Source organism: Diospyros lotus, chromosome 5, assembly GCF_014633365.1.
Source record: "Diospyros lotus cultivar Yz01 chromosome 5, ASM1463336v1, whole genome shotgun sequence".
Classification (NCBI taxonomy): domain Eukaryota; kingdom Viridiplantae; phylum Streptophyta; class Magnoliopsida; order Ericales; family Ebenaceae; genus Diospyros; species Diospyros lotus.
In genome coordinates, this window is record NC_068342.1 from 13111128 (window position 1) to 13122302 (window position 11175).

An 11175-nucleotide genomic window follows, 5' to 3' on the forward strand; every position below is an offset into this window, starting at 1 on the left:
TATAGTAATTTAAACAGCAATATTAATCTGAAATAAACAGAGGATCGTTTCGTAGTTATAATTCAAGATACGAATGATTCTTAGCTAAGCAACCCTCATACATGATATGATGGTTCTGGGTTAAGATATCACTGTAAATTTTATTATACTAGAGACTATGATTTGATCGTCTGAGCTTGGGTATATCTCATCTCCAATTCTAGCAACTTTCATACATGGCATGAGAGTTCTAAGTTAGGATGATGACCCAATCCAAACTCACAAAATCATTTATACACTCAACTCGAGTTTAACTCAGATAAATCTTGCATTCATCGAGGTTTGGCTTATCTTGAGATTCAAGAACATTGGACACTGTCCTCGCCTTAACCCAAGATTAGATTTAGCTACTCATTTCCATTTTTAAAATAAATTGGCAGGAATTTAAATGACGGGAATTAAAAGATAATATTTAAAAGACTATTTTTTAACCGACCATATAGGCGGTATATAATTTAAAGACAATAATTGAAAGACTATTTTGACCGACCATATAGGCGGTATATAATTGAAAGATAATAATTGTAATTGCAAGAATTTAAAGGCAGAAATTAACCGACCATTTAGGCGGTGGATAATAAAGTAACAATAAATGACATAAGAATTTAAATAAGAAAAAGAAGAAGTAAGATTTGCAAGAGAAAATAAAAAAAAGAACAAGAGCAATTAAAACAACTAAAATTTCATTCAAGAATCATCCCCCCTTACAAGTGCACCTAAGTGCTCTATTTATAGGCTAAAAGATGTAATGGAAACCACTTAATTATATAATTTAATAATACAAAATATCTAATTGATGATGTAAGCAATGATGTCATTTTAACCATGATGTAAGCGATGATGTCATCCTATCCCATGATGTAAGCGATGATGTCATCATATCCCATGATGTAAGCGATGATGTCATCATATCCCATGATGTAAGCGATGATGTCATCCTATTTGTGGGACTTGGGCTTTTCATGTTTTTGGGCTTTGGGCCTTCTTTGTATTGGGCTTGAGCTTGGGCTTGGGCTTGGGCCTTTCTTGTGTTGGGCTTGAGCTTGGGCTTGGGCTTGGGCCTTTCTTGTGTTGGGCTTGAGCTTGGGCTTGGGCTTGTCTTATATTGGATTCTATTTGATTGTTGGGCCAAGTGCACATGAAACATCCTCTAGACTCCATAGTTGGTCCATTATTTTGAGCAACAATAATGGGTAATCCAACGTCTTCGATTTATGCCCCTAATTAATTGTAGAAGACAGCTTTCTTGCTTCATCCTGTAATAATATATAATGCAAATAATTTATTTTAAGCATAATTATAAAGCCAAAATAGGGATATAATTCATTAGGATATAGGAAATATTGACCCTTATCACACCCCCCAACTTGAATATTGCTAGTCCCTTAGCAATTAGATTATACACTAGCCATGATCTAATTGCAATACTTGCATGAATATAAAAATTTCAAATTCGAAACCAAAATGCGTAGAGTAGAACATTCAAAATAAGTCGAACATTCAAAATTAGATTTATGGTTAAAGGTCATACAATCTTAGGAATGGCAATCAGGATGATCAATACACAGATTTACTCCCTCGAAGTTTTGCATTTAAACCTTACTATGGATTTTCCCTCTAATAAAACGATTCCTCAGGTGTACACACAAAGGGGTGCACCGTTATAAGAGTAAATGTATAACAAGTTCAAACTCGGTGTCATCCCAAATACAAAGAACGTATTTTCATGAAAGAACAGGGAAATTAACATAGCTTCATGACTGGAATAATGCCATAGATAAATAACTTCTGAATTTAAACAGAATTCCCTACTCCGAACTCGAATCTTGAGATCACATGATTTATAGCATCAAGAGAGACCAAACTAGGTTGTAATGGGGCTATGAGGTTAATACGGGTTGTCAAAGAAAAGGGTAAAGTGTGCAAATGGTGTGTCAGGATTTTTTTTTTTTTTTTTTTTTTTTTTGGCACTAATCTCAAATTAGACATATTTTTTTTTTCTTCAGCATTTATTTTGAAACACTCATGCTGAAAAGCTAAGAGAACTTCCTTTTTTTTTTCTTTTTTTTTCTCTTTTTTTTTTTTATATGAAAATACCGAGATAGACTGATTCCTAGAAACACACCAGGTTGGACAAACTTCATATGGTTACAGGTTTAGACGAAGGTAAGGAAAGAAATTGTGCTGAGAACAGCTCAAATGGGCTAGTAATGGAGGTTAATGTAAAGAAAGAAAAAGGTTAATAGGCCCAAATTGAAAGAAATTGCTCCCCCTATCATACTTCTATAAAACAATGTTACTCAGTCAACTAATTCAGAGTTTGAAACCAGCCAAATTCATCCGCTATCATACTAGACATTCAAAGCTAATTGATGCTTTGAAGCTATTGAAAAGATGAGATAAACAATAAAGCATATTTAGAGTAAGTGTTATTTCACTCAGAAGTAACGATTATCAGGCTCAAACACTCACTCGGGTAATAGTCTCTACTTCTGTTGAGGGATCATGCAGTGTGCTAATCAGCTAATTACCATTGCCTTTGACTTTATGACAGATAAACCAATTTCTAATTATTGAACACCCGATGCATGCAAATCATCTATTCTAATTCCATACATATACGTTTTCAAATAAGAAATTAATGCATTCATGATTCATATTGCAAATTCAACTAGCTATCAGTGTACAATTCCAAAGCTTTAGGGATAGCATTATTTAAAGCACACACATTTTTTTTTTTTTTAATTCACACAAAACTACAAGCATGCAATTGCAAATTCACAGTTAAACATAGACCAGATAATTCATAAATATACCTTACTCCCCCCAACTTGAATTGCAGTAATAAAATAGGGTTGTTAGGAATACATGTAACTCCATAAGTCCATAGATTTACTGTGAACTACTAAAACTCAAACAAACAAATGAGCATACCATATATATATTTTTATATTTTCACACCAAAATAAAAATTTCATACAAGTCATAAGATAAACAGAATGCGTCTCAAGAGTACAAAGTACTCCTTACTCAGCCATCTTATCATAGACTCGCCTAACAACATTCCACAGTTTTTTTATTTTTTTTATTTTTTTTTATTTTTAAGAACACAAGAAAAGAAATTTTGTACAAGTCATAGGAGATGCGTCTCAAGAGTACAAAAAGTACTCCTTACTCAGCCATCTTATCATAGACTTGCCTTACAGGGATAATTCTAAATTAATCGAACCTTTTTGCCGCTTGTTTTTGATTGCCTTAGACCAATCTATCCGAGGCTTATAAGGATCGTGTTGTGGAACATAAGTATGTAATTTCTCTAGCAGCTCCTCGACGGTGGATGCAGAAATAAGAATCTTTCTTGCTGAAGGAGAAATGAACTGTTGGTCCACAGCCTGATCAATAAAAGAGAGCAACCCATCGAAAAAATCGTTAACATTTAAAAGTCCAATGGGTTTGGTATGCAGATTGCTCTTGGCCCAAGAGATTATACAGAAGATTTCTTCAAGTGTACCAAAACCTCCTGGTAAAGCGATGAAAGCATCTGACTGATAAATCTTACAAGCCATGCGCTCAGACATAGAAGTCGTTTCTACAAGTTGACCGCGTGTAATCCCAGAAATACATGGTTCAGCCAAAGGGATTGGCATTACACCTACCACATATGATTTTCCAAAAAGTGCAGCTTGTGAAACATAACCATTCAACCCACGACTTCCCCCTCCATATACCAAATTAATCTTTTTCTCTCCTAATTTTTGGCCTAGTTCGCTTGCTGCAAGTGCGTAACAAATATCACTCCCAAGTTGAGAGCCACAAAGTACACATATGGTTTTGATTCGACGAACTAACTGGCCTTCCATGTTTGTTTCTTTTGTATGCCCTGGAAAGAGGTTTGGCGATCAAAAGTAGCTATACAACAATTCAACAAGAAATAAATACAAACAAAAATCATGCGTATGTACAAGTAGTTGTGATTGTGGCTCACATCTTCCTCTGGTTTTACGTCCAGAAACGGCTTAAACACTTTCTATGAAGCGAGGATAAGCTTCCCATCCAATTTTCTTATAAATTGGCAAACAGGGTCGTTTTTAGTCAGATTCCCAAGACTATAGCGTTGGTGGTCACTTATGAACTGGGTCCATAAAGCAAGAAGTTCTCTTTGCACTATTCCACATGGATGCGTCTCAAGAGTCAATCGGATATCATCCAATGACTCCTTACTCAGTCCATCCTTTATGAAACTAATTTTATCTTCTCGATTTACGGACGTAAACCCCATAGATTTGCATCGAGTGTTACAGGTCCAACGAGCACACTTGTGACAACCATTCACTCTTTTAGCTCTTCGTTTCTTTGCAAAACTACTCTTCCCTAAGCCCGGGAAGTGCTTAAAACTAGGTGAAGTTTCGCCAGCTAATCGAACTTTTGCTTCGATCAGCCAACGAATATCTTCAGGGATGTTATTACGCTTCAATATCCTAAGTCTTTCACACCTACCAATATAAATTTGTTTCAAATCATTCATTGGGAGAGATGGATAGTACTTGCGGATTTTTGATAGTTGAAGATCCATTTTTTTTTTTTTTAAATCAAAAGACAACTATAATAAGAGAAAAGTAGAAACTATAAATCTTACAAAATGAACGAAAATACCTGATCGAAGAACAACACGAAGGAGAGGAAACTGAGCTTGCTTGCAGAAGTGTGGTTTGGCTCATACAGATATGGAGTCTCTTATAGAGCAATGGATGTCACTATTCTATACTTGGCTCGAGGCACGCCATAATTGTAGGGTCAGGCGCGTCTATTTTTTTCAATGCTCGGTGCCTCATTTTTCAATATTTGGCAGTGCGCCTCTTCCTTTATAGGACAGTGTGATTGCACTGCCCGAGAAAATGGCCGCCACCAGCGCCAATTTTGTCTCTCTCAATTCAAATTTTTTTTATATATATATATATATATATTTTTTTTTCTTTTTTTTGTTTTTTTGGTTTTTTTTTTTTTGAAATATATATATTTTTTTAGTTTTTATTTTTATTTATTATTTTTTTATTTTTTTTATTTTTGGGGTTAGTTAAATTTTTTTTTTTTAGGTGCTTAATAAAATCATATATACCACACAAAGCATTATTATCGAGTCAAACAAAATTACTTGCACAATAGATTAAATTCAAACACCAATAAATTCCTAAGTACACCTTACCCCCCAACTTGAATTGCGCATTGTCCTCAATCGGCAATAAAAGGATAGAGGATAGGCATACCTGGCGATCTTCAATGCATGAACTCGTATGCAAAAATTTTTATTTAGACTGCACACAGAGAAACACTATTTAAGTAATGTAGAAAAGAAACAAATTTTTATATACTTTTTTTTTTTTTTCAAATCTAGAAACATCCATTTAACCTAAATGGAAAGGTGGTCTTTTAACGTCAGATTCTTAGACGAATGTGTTCCTAAAGGTCACTCAACCATTGATGGTGGATCACCCAACTCCACCATTTCTTCATTTCCTTCAACAAGTTCTTTCTCAGCTATGCCTAGATATGGTTTCAGCCTTTGACCATTCACTTTAAAACATTGTCCAGACTCTTTGATTTCAATTTCTATTGCCCCATATTCTGATATGGTCTTGATTGTATAGGGTCCTGTCCATTTTGATCTCAACTTCCCTGGGAACAAATGAAGCCTTGAGTTGTAGAGAAGCACCTGCTGACCAACATGAAATTTTTTTCTGTTGATGTGTTGGTCATGCAACTTTTTCATATGCAACTTAGACAATTTGGCATTTTTAAATGCCTCATCCCTAAGTTCTTCAAGTTCATTAAGTTGTAATTTCCTATTAAGGCTCACTTCTGTTGATTCCTCATTAATCTTCCTAATGGCCCAGTAGGCTTTGTGCTCTATTTCAACTGGTAAATGACATGGCTTGCCATATACCAACCTGTAGGGAGACATGCCTAGAATGGTCTTGTAAGCAGTTCTATAGGCCCAAAGTGCATCAATCAACCTCAAGGACCAATCCTTGCGATTAGAATTGACTGTTTTCTCTAAAATCCTTTTTATCTCCCTATTGGCCAATTCAGCTTGGCCATTGGTTTGAGGGTGATATGGGGTTGCAACCTTGTGGACTACTCCATATTTTCTCATTAATTCAGCCACTGGTTTGTTGCAGAAATGAGAACCTCCATCACTTATGATGGCCCTAGGCATTCCAAACCTACTAAAAATATTTTCTTTCAAAAACTTCATTACAACCCGATGATCGTTTGTTCTTATTGGGATTGCTTCTACCCACTTGGACACGTAGTCAACAGCTAACAAGATGTACTCGTGTCCACCTGAATTAACAAATGGTCCCATGAAGTCTATTCCCCAACAATCAAAAATTTCTAACACCTGAATGGGTTGCAAGGGCATCATATTCCTCTTGGTTAGGCTTCCTAGCCTTTGGCATCTATCACATGAACTACAGAACTGATGCACATCTCTAAACATGGTAGGCCAAAAGAATCCACTTTGTAAGATCTTGGCCAATGTTTTTCTTGTGGAGAAATGACCTCCACAAGCAAGAGTATGACAAAAATTCAAAACACTCTGTTGCTCATGCTCGGGGATGCACCTTCTTAAAATTTGGTCAGCACAATACTTAAACAAGTAAGGGTCATCCCAGAAATAAGTCCTAACCTTCCTAAAGAATTTTTGTTTATCTAGCTTGGTCCAATGATTTGGAATTAGACCGGTGGCTAGATAGTTGGCCAGATCTGCATACCATGGTGTAACAGAGGTTGAGGTATCATTGATAAGGAAGAGTTGTTCATCTGGAAAGGTGTCCCTGATTGGTTCCTTGTCTAGATTAAGGTCTTGGCATGGAAGTCTAGACAAATGGTCTGCCACCACATTTTCTACTCCCTTTTTATCTTTGATTTCTATGTTGAATTCTTGGAGTAACAAAATCCACCTAATAAGACGCGGTTTGGCGTCTTGTTTGGTGAGAAAGTATTTCAAAGCAGCATGGTCAGTGAAAACAATGACCAATGACCCCACCAGATATGATCTGAACTTCTCTAATGCAAACACTACTGCCAATAATTCCTTCTCAGTTGTTGTGTAATTCTTTTGCGCTTCATTGAGGGTTTTACTGGCATAGTAGATGACATAAGGTTTTTTATCTTTTCTTTGCCCTAGGACTGCTCCTACAGCATAATCACTTGCATCACACATGAGTTCAAAGGGCAATGACCAATCTGGTGGTTGAATAATGGGGGCTGAGATGAGAGCATTTCTTAACCTCTCAAAAGAGGTTTGACAAGATGATGTCCACTCAAATGGAACATCTTGGGAGAGCAAATTACACAGAGGCCTGGCTATGCTGCTAAAAGATGCTATGAATCTCCTATAGAACCCAGCATGCCCAAGGAAAGACCTGATGTCCTTAACACTCTTAGGGACTGGTAATTTTTGGATGGCTTCAACTTTGGCTTTGTCCACCTTCATTCCCTTAGCAGAGACAATATGCCCTAGGACTATACCTTGTTTGACCATGAAATAACATTTTTCCCAGTTAAGCACAAGGTGGGTTTCTTCACAACGAGCTAGAACTCTCTCTAAATTCTCTAAACATGCCTCAAAACTAGCTCCATAGACAGAGAAATCATCCATAAAAACCTCCACAATGTGTTCTGTCATCTCACTAAAAATACTCATCACACACCTTTGGAAGGTGGCAGGGGCATTGCATAGTCCAAAAGGCATACGTCTATAGGCAAATGTCCCAAATGGACATGTGAAAGTGGTCTTTTCCTGGTCCTCTAGGGCAATGTCAATCTGGTTATATCCTGAATAACCATCAAGGAAACAATAGAATGCTTGTCCAGCTATTCTTTCAAGGACTTGGTCCAAGAACGGCAATGGAAAATGGTCTTTTCTAGTCATTGCATTGAGTTTTCTGTAATCAATGCACACTCTCCATCCGGTTTGGATGCGAGTAGGGATCAACTCATTCTTTTCATTTCTCACCACTGTGACTCCAGACCTTTTTGGGACCACTTGAGTAGGGCTGACCCACTTTGAATCAGAGATGGGGTATATAATACCCGCATCCAGCAACTTTAGCACTTCTTTCCTAACCACCTCTTTCATGTTAGGATTGAGTCTCCTCTGCATTTGCCTAACAGGTTTAGCATCCTCCTCTAGAAATATCCTATGAGTGCAAGTCAAAGGACTAATTCCATGCAAGTCTGAGATGGTCCAACCTAAGGCTTTTTTATGAGCTCTCAGAATGTTTATCAGCTGAATTTCCTGTTGGGATGTCAAACTTGAAGAGATGACTACGGGGAGTGTGTTCTCATCACCTAGAAATGCATATTTTAACTCACTTGGCAAAGGTTTCATTTCAGGCGTGGGTGAGGTATTATCAGATTGTGACTCCTCATTGTTCAGAGAACCCAATGGTTCTGATTTGGGAATCCATTGAGCCACAGGCATTGCTTCTTCCTCCCTAGTGTTCTCTAATTCTTTTAACTTTCTCTCTTCTTGATCTTCTTCCATAGATTTGTTCAAAAATTCTTTTGCAAAATAGTCCTCAGCTAATGTTTGAACCAAATCTACTTCCTCCACCTCATTCTCAGCTATGTGTTGTTTGGAAACTCTAAAGATATTCATCTCTACAGTCATGTTTCCAAATGATAACTTAAGTATTCCATTCCTACAATTAATTATGGCATTTGAAGTTGCTAGGAATGGTCTACCAAGAATGACTGGAACAGGGGGTTGAGGGCCTTGATGGGGTTGTGTGTCCAAGACTATAAAATCAACAGGGAAGTAAAATTTGTCCACCTGCACTAATACATCCTCCACTATCCCCCTAGGGACTTTGATTGACCTATCAGCAAGCTGTAGGGTAACTCTTGTTGGCTTGAGTTCTCCTAAGCCCAGTTGCTGATATACACTATAAGGAAGCAAATTGACACTTGCTCCTAGATCTAAGAGTGCTTGGTCCACCCTCTGGCTTCCAATTATGCAAGAAATGGTTGGGCTACCAGGGTCTTTGTACTTAGGAGGTGTTTTAAGTTGCAGGATGGAACTCACATGTTCGGTTAAGAATGCTTTCTCCTTGATGTTGATCTTTCTTTTAACAGTACACAAGTCTTTTAAGAATTTTGCATAAGATGGTGTCTGTTTGATTGCATCAAGTAGAGGAATGTTAATCCTCACCTGCTTGAACACTTCATAAATATCAGCATTTTGTTTTTCCCTCTTTGTTTGAGTAAGTCTTTGAGGGAATGGTGGTGCAGGGTTGCTCTTGAATTCTTCCACCTTATTTTTTTCTTTATCTTCCTTTTTTTTATTTTCAAGTTTTTCCTCCAAAGCTGGAGCATTGTCATTTTTTATATTTTCATTTTGTTCTTCTTCTTGTGCATTAGGTTGGTTTGTCCTAGGGTCATCTGGTTTGTCAATTATTTTTCCATTCCTAAGGACAATGACTGCTTGCACCTGCTCATGATTATAGTTCCCACTATTTGATGATTCCACTTGATTTGTTTGCCTCACGGGGTTGGGATTTGGTTGAGAAGGGAATTTCCCAGGTTCTCTCACAGTCAAAGTTTGAGTTAGCTTGGTTAGCTGACTCCTCATGTCCTCAATTGCCCTATTTGTTTGCTCTTGGAATTTTGCTACCTGAGCATTGTTCCCCATCTGCCCTTGCATAAATTATTGTAGAGTATCCTCTAGGGATCTCTTATGCGGTGGCTGATATGAGCCAGATGGTCCTTGGTTAGGCTGGTAGAGCTGTGGCTGAGGTTGTGGCTGTGGTTGTGAGGGAAATGGTTGGTGTGGCTGAGGTGCTGAGTCATTTCTCCAAGAGAAATTTGGGTGGTTCCTAGAATTTGGATGGTAGGTGTTTGAGTTTGGGTTGTACCCTTGATAATTTCCACCCTGGTTCTGGTTTTGGTATATCCTACCCTCTTTTGCCTTGGTTGTGAGTTTGAAGTTTGGCCATACAACACTTCTTTGAAAGCAGGGAGAGTTGGACACTCCTCTGTTCTATGGCTATTGGCTTCACACACTACACAATGCACCTCTACCTCATTGATAGCCTTCATTTTTTTCATCTCCAATTCTTCCATTTTCTTTGTCAACAGAGCTAATCTAGCACTGATGTCATCAGTTTCATTTAATTGGAGTTTTCCCTTTGGTTGTGGATTGTATTGGTCTCTCAAATCTCCCATGGTTAATGGCCCAACTTCCCAATTTCTAGAGTTTTTAGCTACATGGTCAAAGTATGCAACAGCCTCTTCAGGAGTTTTTTCATAAAAGTCACCATTACACATGGTGGACACCAGCATTTTCAAATTAGGAGTTAAGGCATTAAAGAAGAAACTAACTACACCGCCATTGTTCAAAGGCATGGTGTGGGCAAGAATGCAAGAGGTCCTTGAAACGTTCCCAAGTTTGAGCAAATGTTTCATTTGGTTTACAGACGAAATTCATCATTTGCCTTTGGAGTGATGCTGTTCTATTAGCTGGGAAGTATTTTTTTAGAAATTTTGTTTGCATCTCCCTCCAAGTTCCTATTGATCTGGCTCTAGAGTCCCTAACCACATTTTTGCTTTATCCTTGAGTGAGAACGGGAAGAGTTTTAGTCTAACAGTGTCCTCATGAATATTTTATCCCCACAGGTACCACGCATACCTCTTCAAAATCCCTCATGTGTGTATATGGATTTTCAGAATCCATACCATGAAATGTGGGGAGCATTTGTATGGTACCTGGTTTAAGGACAAATCGATGATGGTTTTATTGGTAGGATTATGCAAGAGGGAGTGGTTTGCCTTGGAGGGTTCAAATAATCCCTGAGAGGATTAATCTCATCAACATCATGTTCTCCATGATCACTCCCGTGAGCAGATATAGGTTTTCATTTTGTTGAGACATTATGGATTGTAAAAGTGATATTTCAGTCTCTGATAAAGAATCTATAGAATGGTTTAACTGATGGCTTAAGATTCTACCAGATCTAAGTCTCATACAATTTGAATAATATGCAAACAGTTAAGAAAAAAATAATTTATTAAGAAACAAAGTTACCCGTGGAGTGAATTTTTTTCTTCTGTTGTACCTCCCCGGCAACGGCT

The 11175-nt window shown here is 37.5% G+C and overlaps 1 pseudogene; it reads left to right on the forward strand.

Moving 5' to 3' along the window:
- The first annotated feature begins 10442 nt into the window (after nucleotides 1-10442).
- LOC127802915 (small nucleolar RNA R71) lies at nucleotides 10443-10542 on the forward strand (annotated as a pseudogene).
- The last annotated feature ends 633 nt before the right edge of the window (nucleotides 10543-11175 follow it).